Genomic DNA, 13381 nt, shown 5'->3' with positions numbered 1-13381 from the left:
GTTATATATCAGATTTAGCAGGAACTCGTAATGATTGTCAAGTACGAATACATAATGTGTGCTTTTACCCAATCATAAGTTACAATCCGATGACGGACAAGCCTATGTACCTATAGAAAAAAAGTCTTCACTCTCATGTGAGACCTTGTGATCAAATCTATAGTCAACATGTAATGCGTCGCTACTGATATAAGCTGACATTTTTTTCATGTTTAACCCTCTCGATTTACCTTAAGTCATTATGTTATGAGATTATTTTCAAGCCGTAACGTTTAGGTGTTTTGTTTTTACATTTAATATGATGACGTAAAACATTACTGAAATTCCCGTTATTTCTCTTCTTGTTGTCGGTGTATATGTGAGCAATGACGTTTCCTGAAGATGTGTACCTTCGCGATTTACCTATACCTACGTATGCTGGTCCCCCGAACCCAGGGTTGTCTCCACTATACTTAAGCTCTACAATACCTACCAAGGACAGGGGAGCACGTGTTACATAACACAAAGGCTCTAACTCGGGCCCCCTTGATGCCACTGGAACTCGGGCTAACTCTCAATTTCAGTGCAATTCATGCCGCTAAAATATTCATTTTTGTAGAACTTTCGGGGTCTTCACCCGTGGGAAGACCATCTGAGCACCACTGCCTAGACTCCACCAGGAGCCCTACATCTGGCCCCTGGACCTTATGCCGCTGACCATTTATCGGGCGTTCAATTTCAGTCCATGCCTCTAAACTACCCCAATTTGCAGAGCGTTCTGGCCCCGAGTTAGGCCTACTCCCTGGTTCCCGGCCACCAGAGGGTCTTCAGCGGATCTGTGGACCCCGCCACGCGCCGGCGCTAGATTTTACATGCATATCCATGATATAATGCACTTGGCGTCACAAGGAGGGAGGTGGGCGGCACATGGTCGCTAAAATTTTGCAACACCAAATGGGATGTGGCAAAAATGGTATATTTCCCTCCTCCAGAAGTGTTGTTCCGACTCTCTCTCCCCAGCACCCAGCCTGATCGAAATGTCTGATATGCTAATGCATTCCATGTTTTCATCATGACCATTTTTGTGGAGCCTCCGGGGTTTCCCCCTCAGGACCCTCCCAGCTGGACAGTATCCTGGACCCCACAAGGGAATTAGTTCAACCCATCCCCATCTCCTCACTTCCACCCCTCCGCCGGACATAGCAACAACCAAATTGCCCCAAAAGTTTCACACAAACGAGTGTGGGGATTTTTCTTTACTTTTAACAATCCTCAATTTGATTGATGCGTGTTTTCATACAGATCGGCATGTCATGTAACGACGGCACGCCGGGATTTCTTGAGCTAAGCAAAATGGCCGCGTAGTGTGGATTTCGGTCGCATTGAACTGTTCGAACTGTGAATGTTTATCATCCTTCCATGTTCTCGCAGTTCAGTGGTTTACACCCATAGTGTCACCAACTGTGGCCATTCGTACATTGAGATGTAGGCTACTTGTGACGTAACGGACTCCCGTACGTTTCTTGTTCTTTGTACATAGCGTAACAATACTTATTTGATACATCGTTATAGATTTTTAATAAGAGCGACATACAATGTAACTATTTTTTCCTATTGTAATAGAAGAAAATTATAACAACGCTAAAATGTACGAGCATCGATTTAATTTGTTGAAAACTCCACGAACAAATGCATATGCATATATAGCACAATAATGGCGATCGTTATTCATAATGATGATAAATATTGCAACCCGCGAACTGTCTCCAAATTATCAATGATCAATTTGTCAGTGTATAAGCTACTAAATATATTTTTTCTTTTAAATCTCAGCACTTTAACGAGAAAAAAAAATATAAATTTATCTTTGTGCATCTTGGAAACTATTTGTACAGAGGCAAAGAAAGAGCAAATAAATTTTGTTTCGTTTTACGAAATTAAATTTTTCGCCAAAATTTCACCTTCTGCCACGTATTTTCTAATAAAGCGAACGCAGTGTTACGAAATTCTGCACTGCTTAGTGAATATATAATGTAATTCCACCATGTTGTACTCATTACTAAATTGCCACTTATCGTGATGGAAACCTGATTGAATTTTGCTTTTTCACTGGCTAGTAACAGAAACACGATTGTAAACGGTATCCAAGCAATGATAAAACCGAATGTCAGCAATAACGCAGATCGTAGTCCCTTCCAGCCATTAACGGTATTTCTATTGGTAACCGTATTGTTGTTCCGGTTACTGAGTTCAATTCCTCGAGAATCACACGACACTGTGGATGATATCGCGATACGTTTGGCTTGTCGCCTCGCGATAATCGCGATGTGACCATAGAGAAAACAGACGACAACAATCGGTAAATAAATATCCAAAGAAAAGACTATTACTGTCCAATTAAGTAACGTCGGTTCTCCAAAATTCACAAGACAGACACCGAAATATTTTTGGTAAGAGGAACGATCAAGAATGTGTTCTCCGGTACTGTAGAATCCTATTTTAACCACTAACCATATGAATAAAGAAAGCACTACCACGGCTGCTCTTCTCGTGGTCAGGTAAAGACTGTAACGGAGCGGTTTCGTTATAGTTATGTATTTATAGATGGCAACACACATTACGACAGCTACGTCATTTAAGCTCATTACGGTAATCACATAACCGGTAAACCGACACCAGAAACCGTCATGTGCATGGAGGTTGTCAGGATCCGTTTGAATGGAGTAAATAAGATAGGAAAATGAAGTTAAGCCTGCGCAGAAGTCAGTGACGGCTAGGGCTATGAGGAGAAGCCTATACGTATCTGTTACATTGGCTAAGCGTGATAGGACAAGAACATTTAAAATATTGCCACACACAGCCATTGCACCCACCGCCAAGCCTAAGCTGCACAACGCGGTATGATATAACGATGATTCATTGGGAGGCCCAGTAGTATCGGTGGGACTAATTGTATTGTTCATTACAATATCCTTTGTTCTAGTTCCACGCGTCTTAAGAATTAATGAATTAAAAAGCAAATTAAAAAACGTTCGCTGTTGATATCGGAATATGGACGGTATATGATTCGGTGTAGCCTATCAAATTAACATATTTCTTGTCCCGATGTTCGAATGGATGGTATATGGATAAACCTCACCAGCAGAAACTGAAATTTGATCATTTTTTTATTGGCACAATAAATTATATTGTGCAGTGTAAGCCTATACTAATAAATTAGATCATAGACAGTTTTGTTTGTTTCCAAATACACAACATATCGCATTTGAAGGATTCCAAACATGTCCTACAGAAATGAGCCCATATGGTGGAGACACGTGCTCAATGAATTGCCAACACGACCACTGATCAATTCCGATTGGTCAAAGCGATAGTTTTGTTTTGTTTCCATCATCAAATAATGCATACAGAAACAACGAACAGTTTTCCAGGTTTTAGGATGGCTGAAATTGTGGTTCTTGGTCAGTGGTGGACGTCAAAATGTTTTTGTTAAATTTCCGAAATTAAGTTGATTGATATCGGATATAAATTTGTTAGAAGTGATTACATGCAGATATTATCCTTTAAAGAGTTTCTTAATACTTCGTAACCATCCGCATCCATGAAATAACCTATATACAGTGGTTATATAAATACACAACTTCGAGGAAATGTCGCAGATCTGGCCCATCTGTTAGTTTAATGAGCAGCCTCGCTTCATCTTGTCTGAAAGCATAGGACGTGTAAATAAAATCATGTTGCGCGGTTTGATATAAACTTCTCAAAATAAACTTGGAAAAGCCAGATTATGTCTTCCGTAATTGTGCATAATAAACATATTTGACAAGTAAAAACACAAAAAAGTTTTTTTAAATTAATATATCAATCATCCAGTTATGCTATTCCACGGTAAATTGAGTTGAAAACTGCAACTCGTTTTTTTTTTAAGCTTATATAGGCACTTTGCGAAATAACCGTCTTCGTTTTTATGCGTCTATATAGCTCCTCGCAGCCACTGAGATATATTCACGAGGACACGGTACGATTATTCTGGCAGTGTTTTCCTGTACTTTAATGTACGGGAAGTATCCATGCAGACTTAAGAATATTTATATATCTAAGCATTCCTCTGACATTAACGGCATTGCTCCTTAAACATATCATGAGATATTGCACATGGAAATGGCCGGTAACATTAAAGTTAACAATCTGATGCGATTTATCGCAGCGCCGTAATTGCTTCGGTCCTCTTGAGTTATAGTGAACAAATTTAGTTTACGTCCGAACTGTTTGCGGGTGTGTGCGCATGTAACTCAAAAGTTGACATTTTAAGTTATCACGCTACTGTACACAGATACTTAAAAACTAATTACATTGGAAAACAGTCCATAGTTCCTCCTCTGTTATGAAGTAGATACATAAGAATGTCACGGAATCATCTGTCGAATCTCTGAGTGACTCAATTCAAAATGCGAATAGTTATAGTCGATACCAACGATATATATGTAAGAAGCATGTTTGTACACGCTGTAATGTAAGATCGTAGTGGTACTTCGTACGCGATTTAGCATTCCAAGCAATCCATAAATTTGTTGAACACATGAGAAACTCCCTGATTATAAACAAAGAATAAAACAGAAGAGAAACTGAACTTCAGAGAAAATATCCTAATGAGAAATTATCGACCATTTAATCGATTGTCGTTCAATATAACTTCCATATTGTTTCGATTTCGTTGTGTGTGGGTGGCGGGTTGGGTGGGTATACGTTGGGCGGAAGCAGGGGGGGGGAGGGGTTGACCGTCGATATATAAAATTCCGATAAGCATAGTCGACAATCTGGATTTAAGTGGATACCTGCGGACGTTGTTACGTATTCTATTCAAATGAAAACTGAAAAAACTAGAAGACAACTAAAAAAAATAATAATAAACTCAACCGAGTTCCTACGTTTAAATGAGTAATGATGTAATTGCATCTCTATCTAAATATAGATCCATCCATGACATGTCGTAAACTATTCCTACTAATTATTAACTTGAAATGACCCCCCAAAACAACTAGCATAAGTGGTTTTCCTTTGGTGTACCGATAAGAAGAAAATAACGAAGATCAAATTGAAGCAGTTTGCGTTTGCTTAAACTATTAAGGGATTAAAGGAACGTTCAGGACAACGGGCGTATCCAGGATTTTCAACAACAAGAAGAGGGTGTGTGGGGGTGGGGGGTGTTGGATGGGGGAATCATGTTAAAGGTGCATTCTGATGCACTTTTAGATAAAAAAAAATTAGGTCTATAATTTAGCCAAACTTGATTTTTTTTGTGAGTTGAAAAGAGGGGTGTACACCCCGTAACAGTGAACTTGTTCTTGTAATGTAAACAAAGTGAGTCCCTCGACTGAACCATTTGCCCCAACTGTCAATGGGAAGTGGCCTATATATATATATATATATATATATATATATATATATATATATATATATATATATATATATGTGTGTGTGTGTGTGTGTGTAAGTATTACTCGTTATACCATTATATTATAAACGTCTCTCATATCGCTTTAATCTGTCAGTGGTGTTAATACGGTCACTACTTGAATGATAAAGAGCCGTGGTACCGTTCAGAATTGATTATCCTGGTCACTTCATTGGCTAGAAAACAAATTGTCGTTGCCATTAAAAAGCATCGTATACAAACTCCCTTTTTGGATTCTGTTAATGTTTAACGGAGTTTTAATTTCGATTCGCGTAATTACTCTTTCTTTAATTAATTCACTTTAAAACGCTGTCGAAAAATGAACAAGTTAGCTTGTAATAAAGTGTTTTTTCCTACCTTTCTGCAGCTGTCGGTTGGGTAAACATTTAGAATTACTCACTGAACCGTTTTATGTAAATTACTTCGTCGTCAAGTGGAGAGAGGCGGAGACACTTAAACAAAAATTGTATAGAAAACTTTTATGTTTGATGTAAACAAAGCCCAAAGTACACAACAACACTAATAAAACACTATAAGAACTATATCTGTATAGAGGCAGCCTTTAAGTATAGCCCCCCCCCGTCCGTCCCCAGCATCCAGATGTTTTAACGTCACCCTAGATTCTCTTTGTCTGGAGTTCATTGGCACCAGTGCACCCTCCTTACATTCATGTGTGAATATGTAACAACTTTTAGCATAAAGAGTGGACTCAAACAATTCAAGCTTTTAAATCAGTTTTTGAGCCGTTTGAAGGCTTATTATACCACACCTAGTAAGTTTAAAATAAAGCCAACTTTGCAGTTTCTGTAATAGGGAAAACACCTGCTGCATTAGTGTCTTAAAGGAGTGCCGTCCATGAATAGGAAAGATTTTTATCTCATTTCATATACTTTCGTTAGCACACGGAGATGAACACTTCCCCTTCTCTCCACTCCCCTTCCGACCTCAGCTCCCCCCCCCCTTTCTCGCCTCACCTCTCGACATGAACCTTCCCCTGCCCTCCATGAACCCCAAACCTGGCTTCGATTTTAACTAAGGAGATTCAGCCATGCATAGTAAACAACTGCCAAAACTCGATTTGACAAAAATTGAAGGAATTGGTAATATAACTTAAGAAGGTGCTTTCCATGTTTAACATGAAAAAAAAATCTTTCGTCGACAGATCAAAATATAAAACATAACGTTTTCATATTTGAGGTTGTTTTTGGCTGTCTCAGATATGTCAGTATGATTGTATTTAGAATTGTTCGTCGGTATAAATGTCCGTCTGTATCTCGTCTGTCTGACTACCTGTCTGTTTGTTACTCTGTCTTTTTATTCGATCAGTATTTATTTACATTTCACATAAAAAACAGTTGCGATTGGTGGTTTATGATTTATAGCAAGACAGGATAGTGCAAGAGCAGTTTCCTTAAAAAAAAAAGAAAACAAAAACAACGCTATATAAGTCAGCAACTAAACAAGGAAAAACAAAGAATTGAATGGTATTAAGAGAGAGGTGGACAAACTACTATCTGTTGAGAAATTGAGTATATAGGTTTTGTAGTTCGTTAGGGACTCTTTCCTATAAAAAAAACGAAAGAAAAAAGCCCTGTATTTTCTCTATTAATCTAATATAACAGTGATATTAGCTGTGACGTCATTCATATTAGCGTTGATACTATTATATATGTCTCACGTATGGACGTACTGTTGCTTAAATCTCAGTTTTTCACATCCAGTAAATTTATACCGTCCATAAACCGGTTGTTGAATCCCTGGGCGTAATCCCGTAAACAAGCAGAGTGAATTTACAATGTATATCTTGACCGGGCAGAGAGAACCCCTATGTTATTACTGATGTAACATAAACAGATTGGATCAGATAGGCTAGGTTAAATGGTAGACGTATATCAAGGCAAACTACATCGTTAAATCTATGATTTAGCATTGCGCAGTTAACAAAGTCGATAATATTCATATTTTTTAGCAGAGACATGTTTTTTTTTAGTTATTTCATAAGTTGAGAAGATTTAAGGGACATATGTGTATGTATTTAGCCTACGTTGAAAAACTACTATTATAGCCATGCGGAGGCACCTTCCGTATAGGGTATTGTGTTTACATACATTTTGGTAACCTCTTCGTCGTCATAACACACGAGACGTTCCAGATGGATTTGTTTTGGCGGGAAGACGGTTAAAAAGATTGTCTGCTAGCTTTTACATACCGACGGAGCTTTTAAGGTGCCAACGAGATATTAATTTATTTTAAGTGAAATATCTTAGTATCTTAATATGTGTGCATTAAGATATTAAAATATTGAGATACGAGATGATAATATTTCAGTATCTTTACGTTGAGATTTTGCAATATTGAGATACCTTAAGATCTTCATTTCTCAGTACCTTTACATGTCCGTCGGATGTGCACATTGACTATAGTATGGATTAAAGGTAGTTATTTTAGGAGGTTGACATCGCTTATCTATATTACACTCATCGGTTCTGTACGTTATCTGACATTATAGTCTCACATACAAAAGATCAACAACTTCATAAGATTCGAACATTCCCTGCATGACAACCTCAAAAACTAAGTGGATAACTATGCTCAACTCCAAAGGAATTTTGAAGGCAAACTACGGACCCAAGAAAGTAAATATAATAACAGATGTGACTAATCAGTCAGTTTTTAATCAGTGACTTAGTGGATGTTTTTCCTGTCACGAACAGTAATGTGTTTTTAAATTGAACATCAAGTTGAATGTGTGACTGAAAATTCGACTGACCTTTGAGTTCCACGTAACAACACTCACTATAATATGGTTAGTATGGAAGCCCTGAAGGGGCAACCACAGTTTTAACCTCTAAAATAATCTTCTTAGACGTCTTAACATGACCAACATATCTTTATTAAGGGAATTGTCCATATGGGTATGTTAAGAAAAGTAAATTCAATTTGATGTTTAATATGACGGTTGTGTGGGTATTTAAGAAATTTAGTAGATTCTAAAAGGATATGAGAAAAAAGAAAGAAGAAAAAGTGAATATTTAACAAATTCAAAGTCGCCTGTCCACTCAGAGCTTCCATACCTTAGGGGGTACTCGGTCAAAACACCTTTGCGAAATGTACGCACACCATTAATGAAAATTTGGAGAATGCTTGTGATGTTGATAACTATATACTATGATTAAGTCACTGAATATATTATCTAGGGTGGAGAACAGAGGTAGAACCATGCAGGTCTTTCGATAGGAGAAGGGATGATGTAAGGTTGGGGTGGGCAAATTGCGACAACATCCCGTAACTAAAGGCCACGGAAGCTCGAAACCGTCTGCAGGAATGCTCAAATCTACAACAGAAGTGTTACAAATGGCACTTTTAAATCCACATCTGAACATTACATATGAGATAACGGTATAAAGTCAGCCTTTTCGAGACTTACATTATAGAGTGTATATAGGCTGTGGGAAGTTACGAAGACAAATTGTGATGAGTTCAATGTTAATTGATGCTCATTTGGTTAAATCTGTCAGTATACCTATACTGCCTGATGCGCCACCAGATTGGCTAATTGCTACATCTAAAGAGCTTCAAGTTCACGCGTGCATTCCATGTATGCCCATAGGCCTACATAAAATTATAAGAACACACACACACTTTCGCCAAACGTTCTGCACAGGAAGAGACAGATATATAAACAAAGTTTAACCCATTAAAAGAGATTATTGACATTATTAATTGAAGTCATTCTTAACTAATATTTGCTGAAACATAAAATCTCGTCAACGGGTTACGATAAGTGTTAAGATTGTTCATGTTAGTTATAGTATAGCAATCATGGCTATGTGTTTATACATGTCAAGATCCGTGAAAACGTCCAAGTGGAAACTTGTGGTAATTACTTTCGATATAAAGTTTAAAAAAACAAAAAAATGTAAATAAATTCATCTCTCTCTGGCAGCGCGTCATGTCTAATCGTAATTTACGTCACACGAGTCACGTGATGACACTTTTACTGTTTGGAAACATTCATAAATCATTCGTCGATGTCGATATCGGATGCACTGTAATTAAAAAAGGAAAAATGAAAAGACGGGAAATGTATGCTTGATAAGGAAGAAGAAATTTCTTGGATGATTTAACGCTCAACAATCTCATTTTTATCGCAGATTTCTAAAGGACAGCATAATTAGTTGTCTAAAGTGAGACAGGTAGCCCATATGGGCCTACTAACGTGAAGGTTTCTTTGTTTATATATTTATATATATATATATATATATATATATATATATATATATATATATATATATATATATATATATATATATATAAATATATATATATATATATATATATATATATATATATATATATATATATATATATATATATATATATATATATATATATGTTTACGTAACTTGAAAGTTGGTTTATTTTGTTTGACTGTAGGAGGTTAAATTACCTCAGCCGTCAGCTTATATAATCTGTGATGGAATCACCATGAGCACAATCCAAAACATTGGAATATGTTGACAATATCATTGCAGTTCGTGCTTTACCGATGGGAATATGTGCAAGCGTTAGTGACTGTGCGTTATTATATACTTATCATATCAGTTCCTTTATCTATAAACTTTTCCATTTTCACCTTTTTCCAATCATCGTAAACTATACTTCATATGGTCACATTTGGAAACAAGAGATATAAAGAACGTGCAAAGAGAGCCATTGAGGAATTCGAAATCTAGATGTTATAAGTCTACGGTGAACTCATGTCAGGTGATGTGAAGTCGTGGATGGGCTGTGCGAGCAGGTCGTGGCAGGTTGAAACCGTATACTTTCACTATATAACGAATTGATTCTTTCGGATTGTTCTTATATAGCTGAAACACATTGAGACTTTTATGTCACACTGGAATGGAGAAGAGGTTAGGCGACGGAGCTGTTGTTCCGGATATAACGAACCATTAATGTTTACAGCTAAATGACCAATGGAAGGTTTATCTTTACTGTCGACCACACTTCTAAAACCCGATGTAATTAATTATACTGGCTATAGCTATACTTGTTCGTGCATGCTTGCCTCAGGATAGCTTCATCGAAACAGCAGACGTCACGTTAACTTTGATTTGGAACTAATTCGAAAAATGGAAAATAACACAACGCATCAGCCTTACACACACTACACTGTCTGCGGTGTTGGCATAGCGATATCTCTAATGGCTATCACTGGGAACATTGCCAACCTCTTAGTTATCCCTCGCCTACCAAACGTTTCGGATACCTATAAATTTCTCTTAATTTCTTTAGCTGTCACAGATTTATTAACAGGTCTGTTTATCTTTCCGTACCTTCTTTATTCAATCAGCTTAGGCCCTTACGATAGCCTGGAAGCTCATGGTAGGCTATGGTGTAGGCTGGTAGGATACATATTGCCATGGAGTGCATTAGGCGACGTAGCAATCGTACTCTGTGTTGCAATTTATAAATATATATCGATCACCCGGCCTTTGCACTCTGCTATGTATGTAACTAAAGAAAAGGCATCTGCAGTTGTGGGAATGCTCATGATCCTTTTAGCCGTTTTATTGGGATTTTGTTCAACAGACGAGAGCCTTTTGGAATTTTCGACTTATGAACCCCGTTTTGGACTTTGCATCATTTCATTCGGGAACCCTCGTTTGAAAGTATGGACTACTGTCATATTCACCGTGAGCGTCTTCCTGCCCGCCATTTTGGTTTGTTCCATGTACGCTCATATCGCTGTTATTTCAAGAAAGCAGGCGAAGCGAATAGCGATAGCGTGGGCTTCGACGACTTCCCACACCACCACAGGAAACAGATTACGACAAGCTACTGTCGCTTCTTCACAGGGATACCCTGTTCGAAGGCTTAGTGAGTGGAGAGGTCTTAAGTCAGCTTTATTACTGACATTCGGATTTCTCGTCGCTTGGATACCATTCTCTGTCATGTACTTACTACTTGCATATGAAGTGACGGAAATACCACATGCTCTGTTTACAATAATTGGGAACCTGGTAAGTTCCACTGCTTGGTGGAATTGCATTGTGTACTCTCTCTGTAGTAAAGACTTTCGGCATACCGCTGTCACGTTAATACAACGTGTGTGCCACAGATTCTGGTAACGTTCACGATGTTGAAAGAAAACCACAAATGGCGCCAAATTGTAGCATGATAAACTTGCTAAAAGCCTGGTTTCTAATAGTGATCGTTCGGACTAATAAAAAATCCCCATGATATCGAGGATTTGCTAAATTTTGTTAGGTGAGCAAAACATCTGTTGATTATTGCAGAAAACTAAACACTGGTGAATTTTGAGTTCAGTGAAATCTTTTCGCTCTCTCTTATACTTTCTTGCCTACCTGTGGGGCAATACATGATGACCTCTGAGTCATATGTATTTGCAAGCGGTGTTCTAGAGATAATAACAGAAAGGTGTCCAGGTGGGATCTCTATAGAAGGGGTGAAAAAAAGTATCCTCGGGAAGGGCTGAAAAAGCAACATCCGGGGACGGATTAATCTGAATCCACAACATGACCAAATAGACGTTGTGAGAAAAGTTAATTGATAAAACCAATTACTGCAAATGCAATCAGTAAAAAGATAAAGTTGTCTGATTTAATGTGTGTTCTCTCTGATCAGGAATACCCGTTTGATATAAATCATTCGATGAGCATTGATCAAGCATTCTATAGTGGATATTTTCCTGGTTACAAAGGGTATAACCAGGGTTTAACGTGTTTTATGACTGATAAAAGAGAAACATAAGTTTATAGCTCTCACTAGTATAATTTAATTAATTACATTCTCTTATTCTGTTTTTCGGTAAACAACAAATTGAAATTGTTACGTTTTGTACCACTATAGTTTACGTGAAGATGCTTATTGACAAAAATGGCTTTATGGTTTCTTCAGAGTTTGCGTTCACTTTTTCTACTTTAATGTTATCATGTATTAACCAATGGGTCATTCCATATCAAATCACCAGATTTTGGGGTATGTTGTAATTCGACATCTTTGAAAAATCCCAAAATTTATTGTATGACTGGAACACCATGCAATAAGCATATTCTGAAAATGTCAGTTGCATTGCTTCACAATTGGCCGATTTATCAAGTACCCTGTAGTAATGGTTTAAGAGCAATTTATCACTAAAACTAAAAGTAGCACATTTTTTAGTGAAAAGTACAAAAATCGAATATTTTGACACTTTTAAGTTGACCTAACTCCACAAGACAATATTGTTGAAGCCTTATTTGTTATATTCCTGTTCTATGGGATAGACTCTATGTGCATCTGTATAATAGAAAGGTAGTAGGATGTTTAATTGCTGAGAAATGAGACCTCAAAAGTCAAGAAAATGCCAAAATGCCACGGTGGCGACAAATTGCGGAATTTCAAAAGTGTGATAAATCGGCCAATTGTGAAGCAATGCAACTGAAATTTTCAGAATATGCTTATATTATGGTGTTCCAATCATACAAAAAAAATTGGAATTTTTGGAGAGGGTGCAGCAACAGCCATCCGTGATTTGACACGGAATGACCCCAATATGAATATACTACAACCATTGGTCTATTGTCAACTTCACATTCTGAAGGTAAAACTGAAATTCTGTTTCCACTCCAAGCTCAAAACAACACAGTCAAAGAAAAAGAATAATATTAAAGCAATTAAAATCATTTTATTGTCATTGTTGAACTATGACGTCACACACCTGTTTGCCACAAGTTCACTTGGTGTACAACATGGAGTGAATTTGAACTATCAGTATTTTTGAAAACAATACGTAGGAATTGAATGCAAAATTCTCCCGGCTGCTGTAGAATATATTTCTCTTCTAATCGGTCAATGATACACCTGGACTATCCGGTATTAATCTCCACGTACAGAATAATCTTGAAATGTGCACTGTTGAGAAAGAACCCACCCCCCCGC

The sequence above is a fragment of the Apostichopus japonicus genome, chromosome 10 (assembly GCF_037975245.1).
Source record: "Apostichopus japonicus isolate 1M-3 chromosome 10, ASM3797524v1, whole genome shotgun sequence".
In the NCBI taxonomy this organism is placed as follows: Eukaryota; Metazoa; Echinodermata; class Holothuroidea; order Aspidochirotida; family Stichopodidae; genus Apostichopus; species Apostichopus japonicus.
This window is presented reverse-complemented; position numbering follows the sequence as displayed.